This window comes from Haematobia irritans, chromosome 1 (genome assembly GCF_050003625.1).
Source record: "Haematobia irritans isolate KBUSLIRL chromosome 1, ASM5000362v1, whole genome shotgun sequence".
In the NCBI taxonomy this organism is placed as follows: domain Eukaryota; kingdom Metazoa; phylum Arthropoda; class Insecta; order Diptera; family Muscidae; genus Haematobia; species Haematobia irritans.
Genome location: NC_134397.1, coordinates 167,281,262 through 167,306,253, shown reverse-complemented (window position 1 = coordinate 167,306,253; position 24,992 = coordinate 167,281,262). Strand labels below are relative to the sequence as shown.

The window sequence follows — 24,992 nt, the reverse complement described above, 5'->3', positions numbered from 1 at the left end:
TTATATGCTTGCACTCAATAATATTGTGTTTAAAAATGTGTGTTCCAAACATATAATGTTTATAGCCAAACATATGAAAAACAGTCTTTTTCATCCGTGTAGAATCATTGCAGAGCATATATGATTATGTGCAGATATGAACCAATTTTTGAATTTTTTTTAGCCACATACCGACATAACGTACCAAATTTCTAGCGGATATCATCCTATCTTTCCTTCCCCAAAAGGCTCCGGAAGTCAAATAATCACCCAAAGAAAAAAATTCTTTCCTCCGTAACGAAATTTTAGACAAACGAAATCTAGACAAGACGAAATTCCCCTTTCTTATAAAGTGTTAGGTATAGGTACGTGGTGATACCACTACACTACCGGTGTTTGGTCGAAACTGGGATAGAACGCATGACCCTTCTATGCCAGGTGGGCCTAACAAAGACTTTCTCTTCCAAGAACTGGACCAAATGAAATACTTGGTCATGCCAAGAGAAATGTTAGATTAGATGGCAGCCCGATATATCAGACTCACTTAGACTATTCAGTCCATTGTGGTACCACATTGGTGAACTTCTCTCTTATCACTGAGTGCTGCCCGATTCCATGTTAAGCACAATGACAAGGGACCTCGAGTCCGAACGGCGTTCCACATTGCAGTGAAACCACTTAGAGAAGCTTTGAAATCCTCAGAAATGTCACCAGCATTACTGAGGTGGGATAATCCACCTCTGAAAATTTTTTTGGTGTTCGGTCGAAGCAGGAATCGAACCCACGACCTTGTGTATGCAAGGCGAGTATGCTAACCATTGCACCACGGTGGCTCCCAAGAGAAATGTAAAATAATGGATTTGAATTTTTTTATTTCTAGAGATAATTTTAAATTTCTATCTACGCGAAATACCGAACGTTGTACGAAAATACCACCATTAGCTCATGTCCAGAACCGGGAACCAGGACTAGTCCCTGGTGTGTATGGATCAGTCTCAGTTCTAGTCCAAAACGTGTAGAATTGCGACACATTGGAGCACTGTTACCAGTTCTGTGATAGGTCCATTAATGACAATTTGTACCAATTACACGTATTGCAGGTAAGTCTAGTGAAAATTGCTGTTTCTAACCAGGACCAGAGAATGAAGCCGACCTATTTTTGTCGGCGGCGGCTGACACTAATATTTTGCCTGATAAAATCAATTTGAAGTTATCCGAATGGTAACGAGATTAATTGTACAACCAATCTTGCTATCATATTTACATTTCATTCAAATTTTCTGAGCTAAATTTTTGAAAAATCATTATAGCAACTTGATACTGACGGATTTTGGGTGGAAAGTCTAACATTTTGACATAAAAATACAAAAATTATTAATATTTGTATACCCTCCACCTAACCTAACCTTGGACTATAACCTGGAGAACAGCTACCGACCGGCGCCACAGTGGTTCCAAATCGCTTTTTTATACCCTCCACCATAGGAGGGTTACAAACGGAATAACTTTGTCATTCCATTTGTAACACATCGAAATATGGCTCTAAGACCCCATAAAGTATATATATTCTGGATCGTGGTAAAATTCTGAGTCGATCTGAGCATGTCCGTCCGTCTGTTGAAATCACGCTAACTTCCGAACGAAACAAGCTATCGACTTGAAACTTGGCACAAGTAGTTGTTATTGATGTAGGTCAGATGGTATTGCAAATGGGCCATATCGGTCCACTTTTACGTATAGCCCCCATATAAACGGATCCCCAAATTTGGTTTGCGATTGCTCTAAGAGAAGCAAATTTCATCCGATCCGGCTGCAATTTGGTACATGGTGTTAGTATATGGTCTCTAACAACCATGCAAAAACTGGTCCATATCGGTCCACTCTTACGTATAGCCCCCATATAAACGGACCCCCAAATTTGGTTTGCGATTGCTCTAAGAGAAGCAAATTTGATCCGATCCGATTGAAATTTGGTACGTGGTGTTAGTATACTGTCTCTAACAACCATGCCAAAAGTGGTCCACATCGGTCCATAATTATATATAGCCCCCATATAAACCGATCCCCCGATTTGGCTTGCGGAGCCTCTAAGAGAAGCAAATTTCATCCGATCCGGCTGAAATTTGGTACATGGTGTTGGTATATGTTCTCTAATGACCATGCAAAAATTGGTCCACATCGACCCATATTTATATATAGCCCCTATATAAGCCGATCCCCAGATTTGACCTCCGGAGCCTCCTAGAGGAGCAAAATTCATCCGATCCGGTTGAAATTTGGAACATGGTGTTAGTATGTGGTCTCTCACAAACACGCAATAATTGGTCCATATCGGTCCATAATTATATATAGCCCCCATATAAACCGTTCCCCAGATTTGGCTTGCGGAGCCTCAAAGAGAAGCAAATTTCATCCGATTCGGCTGAAATTTGGTACATGATGTTGGCATATGGTCTCTAATAACCATGCAAAAATTGGTCTACATCGGTTCATAATTATATATAGCCCCCATATAAACCGTTCTCCAGATTTGACCTCCGGAGCCTCTTGGAGGAGCAAAATTCATCCGTTCCGGTTCAAATTTGGAACGTGGTGTTACCACCGCTAATAACCATGCCAAAATTGGTCCATATAGGTCTATAGTTATATATAGCCGATCCCCAATCACACAAAAATTGTTCCATATCGGTTCATAATCATGGTTGCCACTCGAGCCAAAAATAATCTACCAACATTTTATTTTTATAGAAAATATTGTCAAAATGTTATTTCTATATAAAATTTTGTCAAAATTTTATTTCTATAGAAAATTTTGTCAAAATTTTATTTCTATAGAAAATGTTTTCCAAATTTTATTTATTGTCAAAATTTTAAACTTAATTATATACGTATTTAATCGGCCTTTTTAGTTTAATATATACCACGTGTGGACTATGTGGTATATATTACGGTGTTAGGAAGTTTTAAGATACCCTGCCATCGGCTTCAGTAGAAGTTTCTACGCAATCCATGGTGGAGGGTACATAAGCTTCGGCTTGGCCGAACTTTCGGCCGTATATACTTGTATTTTTATACCCACCACCATAGGATGGGGGGTATATTAACTTTGTCATTCCGTTTGTAACACATCGAAATATTGCTCTAAGACCCCATAAAGTATATATATTCTGGGTCGTGGTGAAATTCTGAATCGATCTGAGCATGTCCGTCCGTCCGTCCGTCCGTCCGTCCGTCCGTCCGTCCGTCTGTTGAAATCACGCTAACTTCCGAACGAAACAAGCTATCGACTTGAAACTTGGCACAAGTAGTTGTTATTGATGTAGGTCGGATGGTATTGCAAATGGGCCATATCGGTCCACTTTTACGTATAGCCCCCATATAAACGGACCCCAAAATTTGGCTTGCGAGGCCTCTAAGAGAAGCAAATTTCATCCGATCCGGCTGAAATTTGGTATATGGTGTTAGTATATGGTCTCTAACAACCATGCAAAAATTGGTCCACATCGGTCCATAATTATATATAGCCCCCATATAAACCGATCCCCCGATTTGGCTTGCGAGGCCCCTAAGAGAAGCAAATTTCATCCGATCCGGCTGAAATTTGGTACATGGTGTCAGTATATGGTCTCTAACAACCATGCAAAAATTGGTCCACATCGGTCCATAATTATATATAGCCCCCATATAAACCGATCCCCCGATTTGGATTGCGAGGCCTCTAAGAAAAGCACATTTCATCCGATATGGCTGAAATTTGGTACGTGATGTTAGTATATGGTATCTCACAACCATGCAAAAATTGGTCCACATCGGCTCATAATTATATATAGCCCCCATATAAACCGATCACCAGATTTGACCTCCGGAACCTCTTGGAAGACCAAAATTCATCTGATTCAGTTGAAATTTGGTACGTGGTGTTAATATATGGCCTCAAACTCCCATGCAAAAATTGGTCGATATCGGTCCATAATTATATATAGGCCCCATATAAACCGATCCCCAGATTTGACCTCCAGAGCCCCTTGGAAGAGCAAAATACTTCCCATTCGGTTGAAATTTGGTACGTGATGTTAGTATATGGTATCCAACAACCATGCAGGAATAAGAAGTTTTAAGATACCACAACCCAAGTAATTCGATTGTGGATGACAGTCTTTCGTAGAAGTTTCTACGCAATCCATGGTGGTGGGTACATAAGATTCGGCCTGGCCGAACTTGCGACCGTATATACTTGTTTTTTGATTTATATCAATTTGTTTGGTTATTTAGCAATTTTGAGTTGAGATGAGCCGACATATTCGGCGGCGGCTAAAATTGGCGGCGCGACTCGGCGCCTTCATTCTCTGATCAGGACTTCAAAACATGAGTAGATGTACGGCTCAAAACATGGCAGATATGGTCCTTTTAATATTACAAGAAAATTGATGAAAATTACGGCATCCATGCCATCAAACGGGAGGGAGATCGGCCCATGTGGCGGCTATATTTAAACATGGACCTATATATACCAAATTTAGCACAGCTCTTTACAACACTACATTACTTCTAAATTTTAAGACAATCGGATGAAAATTCGAATAAAAATTACGGTGTTGAGAAGCCCAAATGTGGATATCGGTTTATTTGAGGGTTACACCAAAATATAGACCGAGACACACCATATTCGGCACACCTATTTGTAGATCTAAAATATTTCTACATTTCTAAATTGAGACAAATCGATCAAAAACTTGCAATCCCTAGAACCCCAAAAATTAAATCGGAAGATCGGTCTATATTAGGGCTATACCAAAATATGGAATTAAACACACTAAATTCAGCACAACTATTTGTGGTCCTACCTCTAGATTTTCGATTTCACGCAAATCGGATTAAAACTAATGTTTTTTAGAAGCTCAAGTTCTCAAATTTGTGGTCCTACCTCTAGATTTTCGATTTCACGCAAATCGGATGAAAACTAATGTTTTTTTAGAAGCTTATGTTGTCAAATCAGTGAGTCATTTTATATGGGGTTATATCAAAACCTGGACCCATATATATGCGTTTTCGATCATGGCCTGCCAGTAAATAAAAAACGAGTCTGTGCCAAATTTTTGGATAATAGCACCATTGTTAAAAGCTATACAAGCCGAAAGCCTTTGTAGCTAGTGCTGTGATGTTTATTATAGTTTTTAAAATTGTAATAAATAGATAAATAAATAAATCAAAGCTATATATTATTGTGGCGTGATTACAACTGACAGACATCGTTAGGTCGTCTTTGAATTTCACCCTCCTCATGAATATAAATTGTTTATACAGTTGGAAACTGATATTTCGATGTGTTATAAACGGAATGGTGAACTTATTAAAACCCCATCACAATGCATGGTGGTGGGTTTAAAAATTAAAGCGAAAATACTGGGTACTTGATTTATGATTTAAATTAAAGACAGATTTTCCTTAAAAATTTTTCCCTATATTGGCTTTTGCTTAATATGCTTAATCGTCTAATATGCCCCATTTTATCATACATATCTCCCCAAAAAAAAAAAAAAAAACTAAATATTGTACACGAATATTTCTGTATTACGCATTGCTGCCCCATGTATTTATATGAGAGCTCGACTATTTGTTCATAATCCTTCATTCAGTTATGACAGAAGAGCACTCAACTAACAACTCCTCCTGATTTATGCATGAAATACGAAAAAGTCTTAATGCATAAACACTTTATTAACGTGTGCTTAAGTTATTAAATGGGTTTGAGTATGTCTGAATGGATGTGCATGTGTGTGTACGAGTATTTGTATCTAGACAGACAAGAGTGAAAGGGGGGAATTAACATACATTTCTCCACCCACTTAAGTACACACAATTTACCCATTATGATGTTTTCATATACATATATATATGTGTGTGTGTGTGTTTGTGTATTTCGTATACAAGGAGTTCAGACCATTCTTCATAATTCCATTTGACTTTAACAAACGGCCTTTGGCCATTTCTGTCGTATACCACCTTTTGTCAAGAAATATTCTAACGACGATGACAACGATGGAAATATCAACAAAAATCCAACAACAGGAACAATTTCTATGTCAACATAACTCTTGCTAATGTCACATTTGTGCTCATAACTATGTGACATAAATGACATTCTCATTCAGGTATACTCACATACTTTGAAGATATTGCTGTACAGCAATAGTAGTACACTGGTAGAAAAAGTTTCGTTAATACGATGAATTTCTACGTTGTATTAACGAAATTCTTCATTAAAAGTCAGCCAACGTAGCATTTCGTTATAACAACGTAATTTTACGTTATATTTACGAAATACTTTATGGAATACATTTCGTAGTATTAACGAATAATTACGTTGCTATTACGTTACATTTCGTTGTATTAACGAATATTATTCGTTGTATGAATGAAATTTATTCGTTGTATGGGTGCAGCTTATACGTTGTATGAATGAAAATTATTCATTGTATGAATGAAAGGCGAACGTTGTATAAATGAACACAAACGTTATATTAATGAAACCCAACCAATTAGCGCATTTGAGTGTAGTAATTGGTAGTGTATTATTTTTTGTTAAGATCTTTGGAATATGGTTTATATACAGTAAGAAATAATATATAATGATAAATTAAGTAATATAATAAACATATATTGTGACTTTCACTTAAGAAAAAGCCTCTTATTTCTAAGATCAAAAAATGATAATCGTATCACCGTGTCCATTTATCCAATTTTTGTGCAACCAAGGTTCATCACCGTAATTGTTCCGCCTTCTTCATCTGAAAGTTCACTTCCCCGGGGCATTTTCACTAAAGATTAAAAATGTACACTAAATTTCTTGCGAATATACAAAAAACACCAATTTAACTCACCTCACCCATCTATGTTTATTATTCACAAAGAAACTGTAATGAGCGTGTGCACTCTTCAGCGAAAAGAACGTAAATGTTGTTAATGTTTGCCCATCAGACAAGTTTTCTGTTAAACTTTTTACCGTTTGTTTTTCAAGACGCACACGCACACATGTGCTTATTGCCATACTAAGATGTGTATGCACCAATTACATACACGCTAGAGAGAGTATGAAGAGACGTTTTAGACAGAGAGAGAGAGTAAGGAGAGGCAGAAATACTCAAACTCCCATTCGTATTATTAATGAACATATTTCATTAATATGACGAAATATAACAATTTAAAATTTATTTTTTAACGAGCCATATCATTATATTAACGATCGATTTCGTTTTATAAATGAAATTTTCAATTCCAGTTTCAGAGTATATAAAACGACTGTTTAGTTTAAAAGTTTCCAAAAGTTACTCTCTATGTGCAAATGATTATAATAATTTCATCTTGGAAATTTTTTTTATTCTAATTCTTGAAAAAATTACAAAGTTAATATTCGTAATATTAACGAAACGTGTTTCATTAATATAACGAAAAACCAAAACACAAAATTGTCTTTTAACGATTGATTTCGTTGTATTAACGATCACTTTCGTTCTTATAACGAAACATTTCGTAATATTAACGAAAAATAATCAACGAAGCCCGTTCGTTAATAATACGAAACATTTTTCTACCAGTGTAGTTCAAATAATCAAACACTCATATACGCACATTCAAATACACACACGCATCCTATATATGACCTAACAAATGATCCTTTGCAATTTGCACTCACAAACACAAATCCACTCATAAGCAATGCTTGCATGGATATTAGCACCTGAAACAAAATTCTCTGCAGAATATGGAGAAGGTGAGTGAGAGTGTTTCGATAATAAAAGAAGTGTATTTAGATTTTTGAAATTTATGACTTTCTTTAGTTTGAATAAATGAATCTTTGTTTAAGTAGAATATTTTTTTGGTTTTATCGTTTCAAGTTGTCTGTGAATAAAATCTTGGTAAACCTTGGAGATACACAAACAATCATTCAGTAAATATCGGAATTTGTGCATTTTACGGACAAATGTAGTCGTTATACTCCTTGCCAGTCGTGTTAATGTCTTTTCCCCTTTAGGCTGTACTAAGCGCATTTGTGTAGAGTTATACAGGTCGACAAAAGATTTATTTACTATAGGAAATGCACAGTGGAGAAATAACCGGAAAATAAAAAAAATCAAAAATCCTTAACGCAATGAAAATCGAAACCATTAGCCCTAGATTAATGTCCATCAACCACGATTGCCACAGTTGGTAGAATTCTACCAAAAATGCTAAATTTTTTACCGTTTGGTAGAAATCCTGATGTTTGGTAGATTTTGGAATACATTCCTTTCTATAGAAATACAATTTTGACAAAATTTTCTATAGAAATACAATTTTGACAAAATTTTCTATAGAATTAAAATTTTGACAAAATTTTCTATAGAAATAAAATTTTGAAAAAAAAATTCTATAGAAATTAAATTTTGAGAAAATATTCTATAGAAATCAAATTTTGAGGAAATATTCTATAGAAATCAAATTTTGAGAACATTTTCTATAGAAATAAAATTTTGAAAAAATTTTCTATACAAATAAAATTTTGAAAACATTTTCTATAGAAATTTAATTTTGACAAAATTTTCTTAAGAAATAAAATTGTTACAAAAATTTTAATAGAATTAAAATGTTGAGGATTTTTTCTATAGAAATAAAATTTATGAAAAAATTTTCTATAGAAATTTAATTTTGACAAAATTTTCCATAGAAATTTAATTTTGTCAAAATTTTCTATACATAATAAAATTTTGAGAAAATTTTTTATACAAAATAAAATTTTGACAAAGTTGTCTATAGAAATACAATTTTGACAAAATATTTTTAAGATATAAATTTTTGACAAAATTTTCTATATATAATAAAATTTCTAAAACAAAATAAATTTTTGAAAAAAATTCCTATAGAAATAAATTTTTGAAAAAATTTATATAGAAATAAAATTTTGACAAAATATTCTTTAGAAATAAACTTTTCTATTGAAATAAAATTTTGACAACATTTTCTTTAGAATTAAAATTGTGAAAAAATTTTCTATACATAATAAAATTTTGAGAACATTTTCTATACAAAATAAAATTTTGACAAAATTTTCTTTAGAAATAAATTTTTGAAAGTTTTATATAGAAATAAAATTTTGGCAAAATATTCTATAGAAATACAATTTTGACAAAATTTTCTATAGAAATTTAATTTTGACATAATATTCTATAGAAATAAAGTTTTGACAAAATTTTCTATAGAAATAAAATTTAAAAAAAATTCTATAGAAATAAAATTAAAAAAAAAATCTACAGAAATAAAATTTTGACAAAATTTTCTATAGAAATAAAATTTTGACGAAATTTTCTATAGAAATAAAATTTTGACAAAATTTTCCATAGAAATAAAATTTTCACAAAATTTTCTATACATAATAAAATTTTGAGAAAATGTTCTAACAAAACAAAATTTTGACAAAATTTTCTGCAGAAATAAAATGTTGACAAAATTTTCTATAGAAATAAAATTTTGACAAAAATTTTCCATTGAAATAAATTTTTAAGAAAATTTTCTATAGAAATAAAATTTTTTCAAAATTTTCTATAGAAATACAATTTTGAGAAAATTTTCTACAGAAGATTTGTTTGTTTGGTAGTTTTTTGGTAGGATTTTCTCCAAAGAGAAGCAAATTTCATCCGATGATGCTGAAATTTGGTACATGGTGTTAGTATATGACCGCTAACAACCATACCAAAATTGGTCCATATCGGTCTATAGTTATATATAGCCGATCTCCAATCACACCAAAATTGATCCATATCGGTCTATAGTTATATATAGCCGATCTCCAATCACACCAAAATTGATCCATATCGGTTCATAAGCATGGTTGCCACTCGAGCCAAAAATAATCTACCAAAGTTTTATTTCTACAGAAAATTTTGCCAAAATTTTGTTCCTTTAGAAAATTTTGTCAAAATTTTATTTCTATAGAAAATTTTGTCAAAATTTCATTTCTATAGAAAATTTTGTCAAAATTTTATTTCTATAGAAAATTTTGTTAAAATTTCATTTCTATAGAAAATTTTGTCAAAACTTTATTTCTATTGAAAATTTTTTATACCCTGTGCCACACTGTGGAACAGGGTATTATAAGTTAGTGCATATGTTTGTAACACCCAGAAGGAGACGAGATTGACACATGGTGTCTTTGGCAATAATGCTCAGGGTGGGTCCCTGAGTCGATATAACCATGTCCGTCTGTCCGTCCGTCCGTCTGTCTGTGAACACATTTTTGTGATCAAAGTCTAGGTCGCAATTTAAGTCTAATCGCCTTCAAATTTGGCACATGTTCCTAATTTGGGTCAAAATAGAACCCTATTGAGTTTGGAAGAAATCGGTTCAGATTTAGATATAGCTCCCATATATATCTTTCGCCCGATATGCACTAATATGGACCCAGCAGCCAGAGTTTTATACCGATTTGCTTGAAATTTTGTACAAACATAACACTCAGTCGTATCGTCAAGTGTGCAAAATTTTATTGAAATCGGTTCAGATTTAGATATAGCTCCCATATATATCTTTCGCCCGATATGGACTTCTGTGGCCCCAGAAGCCAGATTTTTGGCCGAATTTGGTTGAAATTTTGCACTAGGAGTACAATTAGTAGTATAGTCAAGTGTGAAAAATTTGATCGAAATCGGTTCAGATTTAGATATAGCTCCCATATATATCATTCGCCCGATATGGACTAATATGGTCCTAAAAGCCAGAGTTTTGGCCCAATTTGGTTGAAATTTTGCACAGGGAGTAGATTTAGCATTGTAGCTATGCGTGCCAAATTTGGTTGAAATCGATTCAGATTTAGATATAGCTCCCATATATATCTTTCGCCCGATATGCACTTATATGGACCCAGAAGCCAGAGTTTTATCCCGATTAGCTTGAATTTTGCACAAGGAGTACAATTGGTAGTATAGTCATGTGTGCCAAATTTGATTGAAATCGATTCAGATTTAGATATAGCTTCCATATATATTTTTCGCCCGATATGGACTTCTGTGGCCCCAGAAGCCAGAGTTTTGGCCAAATTTGTTTGAAAATTTGCACTAGGAGTACAATTAGTATTATAGTCATGTGTGCCAAATTTGATTGAAATCGGTTCAGATTTAGATATAGCTCCCATATATATGTTTTTCTGATTTTGACAAAAATAGTCAAAATACCAACATTTTCCTTGTTAAATCGCCACTGCTTAGTCGAAAAGTTGTAAAAATGACTCTAATTTTCCTAAATTTCTAATACATATATATCGAGCGATAAATCATAAATAAACTTTTGCGAAGTTTCTTTAAAATTGCTTCAGATTTAAATGTTTCCCATACTTTTTTACTAAAATTGTGTTCCACCCTAGTGCATTAGCCAACTTAAATTTTGAGTCTATAGATTTTGTAAAAGTCTATCAAATTCTGTCCAAATCGAGTGATATTTAAATGTATGTATTTGGGACAAACCTTTATATATAGCCCCCAACACATTTGATGGATGTGATATGGTATCGAAAATTTAGATTTACAAAGTGGTGCAGGGTATAATATAGTCGGCCCCGCCCGACTTTAGACTTTCCTTACTTGTTTTCTATAGAAAATTTTGTCAAACTGAATTATATACGTATTTAATCGGTCTTTTTTTTTTTTTGATTTAATATATACCACGTATGGACTTACTTACAATTTAGAAGACGGTGTTAGGAGGTTTTAAGATACATTTTCATCGGCAAGCGTTACCGCAACTCAAGTAATTCGATTGTGGATGACAGTGTTTAGAAGAAGTTTCTACGCAACCCACGGTGGAGGGTACATAAGCTTCGGCCTGGCCGAACTTGCGGCCATATATACTTGTTTTGTTTTTTCTCGTTTTTTAGTCCATGTAACTAACGTACGCAAAAAATTATTAGGGTAAAGGAAATTTTCTCCAAACATAATAATACCATGAACTAAAATAAAGTTAAATTGGCTTTAGTAAGTATAAACTTATAAAGTAATAATTTAATTATGAAATTATAAATTAAAAACAAAAAAAATTGTGTATGGCTTGGTTCCACTGTTACTGTTCCTGAATATGAATTACATCTCGTATGCTTGTCATGTGAGATACATATGAACACATACATGTGTGTGTATGAGAAATTATACTGCAAATATTTATGAGTCAGAAGATCTCTATATAGAACTACATATATAGGAATGTGTACGTTCATGGCAGTTTTGTGTGTGTATGGATTGGACTTAGTTTATGTGAAAATAAACTGAGGAAAAAATATTTGATAAAAATGACTTTTCCTATGTGTCTCGTACCAAAACCATTTGTCATATCGATTGCAGAGCTTTCATTTCTACTTGATATTATTGGTTGCAGTTTTTCAGTTCTTGATAGTGACTAACACCAGGATAACTGCCAGGCTTAAAGTTCCTGTGCCATTTAAATAGTCCATAAATGGAAGAGTTTGCAAACGAACACAAAAAAACGTAGTAGCAATGCAATTTTAAATTGTTTTACTGCAACATTTGTTGAAAACGTCATGGTAGATAAACATAAGGAATTTTTTATGTGGGATTTTTTTTTTATTTATTCTTGACTATTTGATATTTGACCACAAAAATTTGCATATTGAGAGTTTAAGTTAAAAGTATTTGATATAGATCTATGAAGTTATTGCATAAATTCTCAAAAAATAAAAAGGCAATTTATTATGGCTAAAATTTCTGGATGATATGGGCATAGATTTTAGAGACAAAAAAAAACATTTTTGTATTATACTTTATTCTGGATGTGCGCTATATCAATAATTCAGTTTCATTTAAAAAAAAAATCAAGAAATGTTAAACTTTATTCACAACTTTTTGCTTTATTTGTAAATAGATATGGATTTCTTAACGATTTGATGACTTATTTATATCGTTTTTATATCATATAAATATCTACTATTAATATGAAATTTAAAAACTAAATTGTTTTTATGTTGTCTATACATATAACTTCGAAATTGTTATGAAAAATGCCTTTCTTGCCTATATTGCCAAAGTCTTATATTTAAATTAAGCCGATTAGCTAATCTGGCTTTAGTCTAAGAAACTCGTTTTCAGGCCCATTAAAATTGCTCCATTTATTTATTGGTAATAAAAAGCGATTTTGTATTCAGTCTTTGAAAACAAGAAATGAACATATTGAACAAAAATTATAGGAATAAATTTTCATAAAAAAAAAATAGAAGCGAGAACAACATAAAATAGGAACAAAACAAATTGCAAACAAGTTATAGGCATAATTTATTATTTTGATGTTGTATATATAGAGAAAAAAATATTCCATAAAATTTATGGTGTCTCTTATGGCATATTTATCATTTTTTTATATCCATCGAATATTGAGAAATGCTTTTAAAATTGAGCTAATTAAATTTAAATGTAGAAAGTGCGATGGTGGTAGAAATTCAAATTATTCGATATAGATCACACTCAGTATATTATGACCAAGAGTACAGTTCTGAAACGGAGAACATATCAATGAACTTGGACTGTCAAGAATATCTATGTCAAAAGCTTGAGGTATATAAATTATGAATCTCTTGTTTTCTTCATAGTAATGTGGGCGGCGCCTCATATTAGATCTAAATATATAAAATAATTGGTTTATTAAGTTACTGAAAAGCAAATTCCAGACAACAAGTCAAGCTATCACGGTTTGTTTGGTTGATTGGTAGAATTCTTCGTGTTTTGGTGGATTTTTCTAAATATTCGTCTTCAACTACAAGGTATAAAAATGTTGTACACAAAATTTTCTATAGAAACAAAATTTTGACAAAAATTGCCATAGAAATAAAATTTTGACAAAATATTCTATAGAAATAAAATGTTGAAAAAATTTTCTATAGAAATAAAATGTTGACAAAATTTTCTATAGAAATTAAATTTTGAAAAAATTTTCTATAGAAATAAAATTTTGAGAAAAGCAAATTCCAGACAACAAGTCAAGCTATCACGGTTTGTTTGGTTGATTGGTAGAATTCTTCGTGTTGTGGTGGATTTTTCTAAATATTCGTCTTCAACTACAAGGTATAAAAATGTTGTACACAAAATTTTCTATAGAAACAAAATTTTGACAAAAATTGCCATAGAAATAAAATTTTGACAAAATATTCTATAGAAATAAAATGTTGAAAAAATTTTCTATAGAAATAAAATGTTGACAAAATTTTCTATAGAAATTAAATTTTGAAAAAATTTTCTATAGAAATAATATTTTGAGAACATTTTCTATAGAAATGAAATTTTTACAAAATTTTCTATAAAAATTAAATTTTGACAAAATTTTCTATAAAAAAAATTTTGACAAAATTTTCTATACAAATAAAACTTTGACAAAATTTTCTATAGAAATAAAATTTTGCAAATTTTCAATACAAATAAAATTTTGACAAATTTTCTATACAAATAAAAATTTAACAAAATTTTCTGCAGAAATAAAATTTTGACAAAACTTTCTATAGAAATATAATTTTGACAAAATTTTCTACAGAAATAAAGTGTTATCAAAATTTTCTATAGAAATAAAATTTTTGACAAAATTTTCTATAGAAATAAAATTTTGACAAAAGTTTCTATAGAAATAAAATTTTGACAAAAGTTTCTATAGAAATAAAATTTTGGCAAAATTTTCAATAGAAATAAAATTTTGACAAATTTTCTATAGAAATAATATTTTGACAAAAATTTATATAGAAATAAAAATTTAACAAAATTTTCTGCAGAAATAAAATTTTGACAAAACTTTCTATAGAAATATAATTTTGACAACATTTTCTATAGAAATAAAATTTTGACAAAATGTTCAATAGAAATAAAATTTTTACAAAAGTTTCTATAGAAATAAAATTTTGACAAAACTGTGTATAGAAATATAATGTTGACAAAATTTTCTAAAGAAATAAAATTTTGCCATAATTTTCTATAGTAATAAAATTTTGGCATAATTTTCTATAGAAATAAAATTTTGAGAAAATTTTCTGTAGAAATAAAATTTTGACAAAATTTTCTATATAAATAAATTTTTGACAAAATTTACTATAGAAATAAAATTTCTATGCAAATAAAAATTTGACAAAATTTTCCATAGAAATAAAATTTTGACAAAATTTTCTTTAGAAATACAATTTGGTAAACTTTTCTATTGGAATAAAATTTTCTATAGAAATACAATTTTGACAAAATTTTATATAGAAATACTATTTGGCACCATTTTTTTTTTTATAAAAATAAATTTTTGACAAAATTTTCTATTGAAATACAATTTTTACAAAAGTTTCTATAGAAATAAAATTTTGAAAAAACTGTGTATAGAAATATAATGTTGACAAAATTTTCTATAGAAATAAAATTTTGCCGTAATTTTCTATAGTAATAAAATTTTGGCATAATTTTCTATAGAAATAAAATTTTGAGAAAATTTTCTGTAGAAATAAAATTTTGAAAAAATTTTCTATATAAATAAATTTTTGACAAAATTTACTATAGAAATAAAATTTCTATACAAATAAAAATTTGACAAAATTTTCTATAGAAATAAAATTTTGACAAAATTTTCTATAGAAATACAATTTTGGCAAAATTTTCTATTGAAATAAAATTTTCTATAGAAATACAATTTTGACAAAATTTTATATAGAAATACAATTTGACAACATTTTTTTATAGAAATAACATTTTGACCAAATTTTCTTTAGAAATAAAATTTTGACACAATTTTCTAAAGAAATAAAATTTTACAAAATTTTCTATAGAAATAAAATTTCTATACAAATACAAATTTGACAAAATTTTCTGCAGAAACACAAATTTTGACAAAATTTTCTATAGAAATATAATTTTGACAAAATTTTCCGTACAAATAAAATTTTGACAAAATTTTCTTTAGAACGATGATCTCCTCACTCGGCGGATATTTGTCTCTTGCGAGTCGATACCTGTAAATTCATGATAACTAGGGCAGCAGTAGCATACCCCCTTGCATACAAAGGGTCAATTCCAGCCAAAAAAAGGGTGCTATGGCGGTGGTCTAGCTCCGAGTGTAAGATTAACATCGTAGCTAGAGCAGCTACAGTATCTTCAGGAATCCTGTTCATAACTCACAGGTATTCTGCCTGATCTAGAGGCTCTCTTTTGTAGCGCAGAGCTTACCACAAATTGCAAATGGCATGAGCAGGCGACTTGAAAAAGCTGTCGGATGTAACCCCGAGAATCTCGGGGTAGTTTGTAGTCGGAATTAGCTCGCCATAGACTATTCAACCGCTTGCGTATTTCTGCCGCTCATGTACATACAAATTTTTTTTTTTTTTGATTCAATCACCAAATTAGTTGATCGAATTAATTTTATAATTTAAATATCTTCAATCATAGAAATGATTAAAAAAATTATTGAAAGTCAATGAGAAAATTAATTGATTCAATTAAAAAATTAATTTATGCTATTAGATTTTGTGGTTGATTTTTCTTTCAAAAAAAAAATTGTTGAATTAATTAAATTTTTGATTGAATATTTTTTAAAACTCAATTAAGATTTTAATTGGAAAAATTTTAGTGAAATTTTTTTTTTGTGTAGTCACTGTAGAGTTGAGAATTTGGTGGCGGATATCCTAACATTACATAGATATTTAATCGATCAATGAAGGACCATTATCGTCTATATATCATACAAAGGGGAGGAGTAGAGTATAAGTACACTCAAAAAAATTTTTTTCTGATTCAATCACGAAATTAATTGATCCAATTAATTTTTAATTGAAATGTTTTCAACCACAGAAATGATAGTATCAATTAAAAAATTAATTGAAGGTCAATTAAAAAGTTAATTGATCCAATTAAAAAATTAATTGATACTATTATTTTTGTGGTTGATTTTTGTTTCAATTAAAAAAATTTGTTGAATCAATTAAATTTTTAATTGAATATTTTTTAAAACTCAATTAAAATTTTAATTGGAAAAATTTTCGTGAAATTTTTTTGTGTGTAGAGGTTGAACAATGCCGGAAATATCAACCCACCTTGAAGAACTCCCAGTTTCACTTTACGGGGTCTTGACTTCTTATCCCTAAATTCTACTGGTAGGGACGTGTTCTCAATGTCCTTGAATAGTCTGGGATGGAATGCCTTTAATAGGTCGAACACAACGAGGACCTTACAGGACGGACTGTTTGAGTTCCCTATTTTTGTATGCTGAAATTACATGCAAAACTGTTGGTATGTATGTTAGTACTCAACGCCCAATATTCTCAGATGCTACAGCATTAGCATAGAAATTTCATCGGGCCCAAATATATTTATGAATTTAAAGGTCATTGGTATTTTTCCATAAAATTTCGACAGTAACCTTAATACTACTGTGGAGATTGGAAGACACATTCTTGAGCAGACGAAAACTGCATTTACATCTAGGTCTCTAACCACAATACAAATGATTCATTATGTAGCTTACTGCCTCTAAAGTTAACGGTCGATATACATAGTTGTTTGTTTTTTATTTATTTATTTCTTAAAACAAATTAATTATTTATAACTATTATCGTATTAAAACATTTTACATTTTAAATAATATTTCATTTTTTTTGTTGTTGCTAATAAAATATTAGTTTTATGTATACTTTTTATGAATCACTTTTCTGAAAACCAACTTCAGATGACAACATTCCAATTTCCCACATTAAATATTCATGTGTCTACGAGTATATGATTTTCCAATTAAGCAACACTTAAGAACAATAATTTCTACTAATACCATAATGGAGGAATTTATGTTGTATAGAATTACTCTGTGGGTCGGTCATAAATTCAATGGACAATCGACACGAAATATCAGCATATCACTCTGTAGAGATGGAAACATAGACAACAACAAAACATTTCCAAGTTTCCATATTTTTGGAGGGCGAAAACAACGACAATAACTCCCTCCAGTCTCCTTGTCTTGCTGTACTGGTAATTTGAAATGATCCGCGTGTTAGATATCGACAATGAAGAAGAGTGTCCAAGCATAATGGCGTAACACAAAATTGCTTACAATTGCTACTTTTTCCCTAGCATAAACAGCAAAAGTAGGTGGAGGAGGACGAATACGAAGAAATGCCTGCAACAAGAAAACAAAAAAAAAACACAAAATAAAAATTGTTTATTAATGGCTTTACACTGTTTTTTAGAACGATGGCAAATTGTTACGTAAAATCGCCAAACCACCAGGAGGTGCTATTAATACTATTCCTTTGACTCTTAGGTCCACTCTCCCCACCCCCACTTTCACCCCCTCAGCTACTTCAATATTTAGGTTTCCTTGGTACTGTTTAGCTGTTTCTAGGAATTTTGTGTTGTTTTTTCGGTTGCAAAACCTCTCCATTTTCTGAATGCTTGAGTTAGTATGCCTGGTATAGTGGCGTGGCCCCTGAGATGATTATGATGATGGCAATGTTGATAAAATAATGAGTAATAGCCTAAAATGTGTATAGTCACGAATATTACACAATGTTCTTTTTTCGGTTCCTTACTATAGAGAATAAATTAACTATAAACCAGACAGATATACATATAAATGTATAGAAAAGAGAGTGAGAGAAGAAGAACAGTGGAACAAGAGAGCAAGAGTGGTGAAACTAATTATTCCACTAATTTGCAAAGTGACACAGAGAGCAAGAGTAAAGCTATAGAATGATCCATTATAACCAGTGTTTCATTTATTGAGAATTTTTACCCAAATTAAGGACATTTTTTATAGATAGTACGACATTTTGGAGATGGGGATTTCTTTGGGAATTTACAGAATTATTGGAATTTTTAAGAAGATGATTTGAAATGTTTTCAGAACAATAAATTAAGTTTAGAATAATGAATTTTTTTAAATACTTATCTTAATAGTTTAAATCCACTGTATTCCCACAAGGATAACAAATTTGTAACCACTACCATATATTCGTTCAAACATAAGAAAAAACAAAACAAGGAGTAATTTCCACATTTCGCTCATAACAAAAACGAGAGCTTTTTCTGTTCTTTTTGAATATTTACAACAATAATTTATAGCAACATCAACTAATTTATGTTGTGAAAATATTGAAAATGTCATGAGGCTGCCCCTATGACACACGACCACAAAACGCCTCTATAGACCACGGCGATTAGCTAACGCCTTCTATGCCAGGATAACGTAATACCAAACAAAACACACTCTCCCCCTCCGTCATTTCTCTAAGCCATGGGTCACGGCCAAGTTATAATAAATGAAATATGGCAAAATCATTAAGAATTTATGGGAATTATTTAACAAAATTAAATAAATGATAATATTAGTGTTAGACGCTCTAAGAGCCAAAAAGATAATAATGTAAACGCAAAAGGAATCCAACCACCAAACCAACAACCAGAACCCCAAAAACATATCAACAACATATTTTGTTAATGGCTTTGGCGTATTTTAGTCCTAGTTAGCTTATGAGCTCTTGTTGATACTGGTGGTAATGGCTACGTCTGTAGAAGATAAAGAAAGACATGGTGGCAAATCGTTTGTTTAAAGTACAACGATGGTAAAATGAAAATTTTAAATATTGTGGTATTTCTCTCTCGCTCACTCTTATATACCAAAATGTATGTCCTTTGAATAGAGATAGATTTTCAGATGATTTACGATTTTTAATTATAATTTTATCTAATAGAATAAAGTGGCACTGGTGCAAAGATATTTATTTGTTATTATTTTCTTGGCTTTATATCAAACTGAAGATATTTGCTTGCATTGCCAATTTTTGTGTGAAGAAGAAGGATAAAAATGCACAGACATAAATATTGATCCAATACGAAAGATTATGCATCCTAATTTTAGGACAATAAATTCACGCAATATTGTATTAAAAATTATATATTTCTATAAAATTATACATTTCTATAAAGAAATTTTATCGTGTTTTATTATTTGAGCAAACCGGGGAAGGAAGCGAATGTACATATATAAATATTGAAATAATACGAAAAGTATGCATTCTCAATTTTAGGACAATAAATTTACGCAATATTAAATTGAAATTTATAAGTTTCTATAAAATAAAGAAATTTTATTTAAGTAGATTAAAACTCATTCTTTGTAAAATTTACATATCTATATTTGCAACGCTTCGTTTAAGCCGTGTGTAATTGAAATAAGACTAATTCTCTTTAATGTAATAAAAGCCACTTTTGTTTTAAAGAAATAACTTTGATGTTAGCTGCGATATCCTTGGTTATGATTGATTATGTATTGGGCTTTAGTGGCTAAGTCTTGGTTTGAGGATGTTGAATCTTTTATTTAATTTTTTTCTGGAAATCAAGCAAATATTTTTTACTTTGAAATATTGATTGTAATTCAGATATTTAAACTGATTTTTAAAGAGGAACATAACGACATGGTTATATGGACTCAGGATCATGGTTGCCACTCGAGCCCAAAATAATCTACCAAAATTTGGAGAACATTTTACCAAAAAACTACGAAACAAAAATATCTTATTTAGCAAAGTTGTTTTCTATAGAAAAATTTCTCAAAATTATATTTCTATAGAAAATTTTCTCAAAATTTTATTGCTATATAAAATTTTCTCAAAATTGTACTTCTATAGAAAATTTTCTCAAAATTTTATTTCTCTAGAAAATTTTCTCACAATTTATTTTCCAAAGAAAAAATTCCCAAAATTTATTTTCTAAAGAAAAATTTCTCAACATATAATTTTTTCAAAATTTTATTTGTATGGAAAATGTTGTCAAAATTTTATTTCTATATAAAATTTTCTCAAAATTTTATTTCTATAAAAAATTTTCTCAAAATTTTTTTTTTTCTAAAGACAGTTTTGTCAAAATTTTATTTCTATAGAAATCTTCTCGAAAATTTTTTCTATAGAAATTTTTCTCAAAAATTTATTTCTTTACGCCATTTTCTCACAATTTTATTTTTATAGAAATCAACATTTTATTTCTATAGACAATTTTCTCAAAATTTTATTTCTATAAAAAATTTTGACAAAATTTTATTTCTATAGAAAATTTTCTCAAAATTTTTTTTTCAATAGAAAATTGTCTCAACATTTTATTTCTATAGAAAATTTTCTCAAAATTTTATTTGTGTAGAAAATTTTGACAAAATTATATTTCTATAGAAAATTTTGTCAAAATTTTAATTCTATAGAAAATTTTGTAAAAATTTTATTTCTATAGAAAATGTTGTCAAAATATGTTTCTGCAGAAAATTTTGTCAAAATTTTATTTCTATAAATTATTTTCTCAAAATTTTATTTCTATAGAAAATTTTCTCAAAATCTTATTTCTGTAGATACATAATTTTGTAAAAATTTTATTAATTTTCTAAAAAAAAAATTATTTCTATAGAAAATTTTCTCAAAATTTTATTTCTGTAGATATACAATTTTGTCAAAATTTTAATAATTTAATAGCAAATTGTCTCAAAATTTTATTTCTATAGAATATTTTGTCAAAATTTTATTTCTGTAGAAAATTTTCTCAAAATTTTGTCAAAATTTTATTTCTATGGAAAATGTAGTCAAAATTGTATTTCTACAGAAAATTTTGTCAACATTTTATTTCAATAGAAAATTTTGTCAAAATTTTATTTCTATAGAAAAATTTGTCAAAATTTTATTTCTATAGAAAATTTTGTCAAAATTTTATTTCTATAGAAAATTAAAAAAAAAAATTATTTCTATAGAAAATTTTTAACAACATTTTATTTCTATAGAATATATTGTCAACATTTTTTTTTCTATAGACAATTTTGTCAAAATTTTATTTCTATAGAAAAATTTGTCAAAATTTTATTTCTATAGACAATTTTGTCAAAATTTTATTTATATAGAAAAATTTGTCGAAATTTTATTTCTATAGAAAATGTTGTCAAAATTGTATTTCTAAAATTTTGTATAATTTTTATTTCTATAGAATATTTTCTCAAAATTTTATTTCTATAGAAAATTTTCTCAAAATCTTATTTCTGTAGATATATAATTTTGTCAAAATTTTATTCATTTTCTAAAAAAAATTATTTCTATAGAAAATTTTCTCAAAATTTTATTTCTGTAGATATACAATTTTGTCAAAATTTTATTAAATTAATAGAAAATTGTCTCAAAATTTTATTTCTATAGAATATTTTGTCAAAATTTTATTTCTATAGAAAATTTTCTCAAAAATTTATTTCTTTAGAAAATTTTCTACAAAAAATTATTTCTATAGAAAATTTTCTCAATTTTCTCAAAACTTTATTTCTATAGAAAATTTTCTCAATTTTCTCAAAACTTTATTTCTATAGAAAATTTTCTCAATTTTCTTAAAACTTTATTTCTATAGAAATTTTTCTAAAAAATTTTATTTCTATAGAAAATTTTCTAAAAAATTTTATTTCTATAGAAAATTTTCTCAGTTTTGTGTTCAATTGAAAATTGTCTCAAAATGTTATTTCTATAGAATATTTTGTCAAAATTTTATTTTAGAAAATTTTCTCAAAAATTTATTTCTGTAGAAAGTTTTGTCAACATTTTATTTCTATAGAAAATGTAAACATTTTATTTCTATAGAAAGTGTTGTCAAAATTTTATTTCTATAGAAAATTTTTTGACAAAATGTTATTTATATAGAAAATTTTCTCCAAATTTTATTTCTATAGAAAATTTTCTAAACATTTTATTTCTTTAGAAAATTTTCTCAAAATTTTATTTCTTTTGAAAATTGTCTCAAAATTTCATTTCTATAAAAAATTTTCTCAAAATTTACTTTCTATAGATCATTTTCTCAAAATTTTATTTCTATAGAAAATTTTCTCAAAATTTTATTTCTTTAGAAAATTTTCTCAAAATTTTATTTCTATAGAAAATTGTGACAACATTTTATTTCTATAGAAAATTTTCTCAAAATTGAATTTCTATAAATTCTAAAAATTTTATTTCTTTAGAAAATTTTCTCAAAATTTTATTTCTATAGAAAATTGTGACAAAATTTTATTTCTATAGAAAATTTTCTCAAAATTTAATTTCTATAAATTCTAAAAATTTTATTTCTTTAGAACATTTTCCCAAAATTTTATTTCTATAGAAGATTGTGACAAAATTTTATTTCTATAGAAAATTTTCTCAATTTTTTTTTTTCAATAGAAAATTGTCTCAAAATTTTATTTCTATAGAAGATTTTGTCAAAATTTTATTTCTTCAAAAAATTTTGTCAAAATTTTATTTCTACAAAAAATTTTCTCAAAAATTTAAAATTTTCTAAAAATTTTATTTCTATAGAAAATGTTCTCAAAATTTTATAACAATATGTGAAGTACGTCTTAGTTGAAGAGGAATAACATATTTAGCAAAATCTACCAAAACATCAAGAATTCTACCAATCTACGAAACAATAAAAATCTGCCATTGTTAATAGAATTCTACCAATTGTTGCAAACGTGTTCAGTAGCCCCGAGCATTGTTGCCGAAATTCGTTGACCTAAATTTTCGTTTCTGAGGAAAAAATTATTTTTATTTTTTTTTAAGTAATTGACTTCCAAAGAAAAAATAGTATTCTTTTGTCCTTAATGGTAGAGACTTCTATAATAATAATAATAAGCTAGTTTAAACTTTTTAGTAAATTTAATTTGAATAATTAATTTAGTTTATAATAAATTAAATTTTAAGTATTCCTTATTATAATCTAAGATGCATTTAATCCATTCCACGTCTTTGTTAATACCTTTAACTTTAAATCAACACCGAACGTTAATGCTTATGTACATACATTTCCCTCCAATCAATTTCTACAGCTTCTATTATTTTGAGCCACAAAAGGATTGAAGTCATTAATTGTCTAAAGTACTGCTATTATAGGGTCGATGGAAATGGATATAGAAAAATCACTTTAGCCTCAAAAAGTATACATTTAGATTTCAACGAAATTTCGGTAATTACTTAAGTTTTATATTTTGCAAGAGGAATGCCAATGAATTTACCCACATAAGTTAGCTACAAGAAGTGTGCAAGGATGTTATACTTTGTTACTCATAGCGATATATATCTTACCTTTGGCCAATTTAAATCATCTTGAGATGAAAAGCATTTCATTATTCATCCAAACAAATGTTTTACCTTTCGTCTCGTCTTCCATTCCATTCAGTCGCATTTCCACGTTCTGAACATCCAATCATACGGTGCCAAAAGAAAAATAAAACAAAAAACGAAACGAAACGAAAATGAAAACTAAGTAAAGTCAATTTAAAAAGCAATCATTATTCATAGCCAAACTTATATAAGAAGTTCTGTAACCAGAAGAAGAAAACGAGGAAAGGGAAAAAATACGAAAGCCATTTATTGTGTAAATAAGCCAAAGGCGCTTTTACGAATATTCACCGCATGCCATTCGGCAGAAGATTTCCTCATGCCAGCCACATAAACGCACAAACATTCCACTCTATTCGAATATTGGAATTCGCCATAGTCTATAGCTTGGCTCCTCTATAGTCATGGCCATAATGCCACCCACCTTTCATCCTTAGAAACCACCAAGTCTTGAAAAACCCTTTCCTTTTTCGCGCTATATTCCTTTGTAATTTCGTCAAATTTATAAACATTGGCGGTTGGTCTTTGTGTCGTCGTTGTATACATGTGTGTGTGTGTGTGTGAATTTCTTCCTCTTTGATTCCTGTGGTTCAAAGGTTTCACTTCAAAGAAGAGAAATCCTTGTATATCCTGTGTTAGAGTTCTGCAATGCCAGTCCACAAGATGAGTACTCTTATTTGCCTTGCGAATGATTATAATGTCTTAGAAGGATTTTATTTCTATTCCGGTTTACTTCATTTACACGGAATTTGGTGGAGGAAGAGGAAAACATGAAACAAAGTTCGAGCTTTCAACAATGAAACGTAATGAAATTTAATGCCATTTGCATTACTTGTACACAATTCCAAAGTGACGACCACAATCAGTAATT

General features: G+C 29.3%; 1 protein-coding gene and 1 long non-coding RNA gene across 2 annotated transcripts in view; one reads left to right on the top strand and one right to left on the bottom strand.

Moving 5' to 3' along the window:
• side-IV (sidestep IV transmembrane protein) overlaps window positions 1-24,992 on the top strand; it is a 440,483-nt gene that overhangs the window by 187,217 nt on the left and 228,274 nt on the right. The gene's annotated exons all lie outside the window — the stretch shown is intronic.
• On the bottom strand, window positions 6,496-6,949 carry LOC142242894 (uncharacterized). The gene is made up of 2 exons (XR_012724236.1): window positions 6,861-6,949; window positions 6,496-6,797 (listed from the first exon to the last, which is right to left on the bottom strand). It is a non-coding gene; the product is annotated as an uncharacterized LOC142242894 (long non-coding RNA).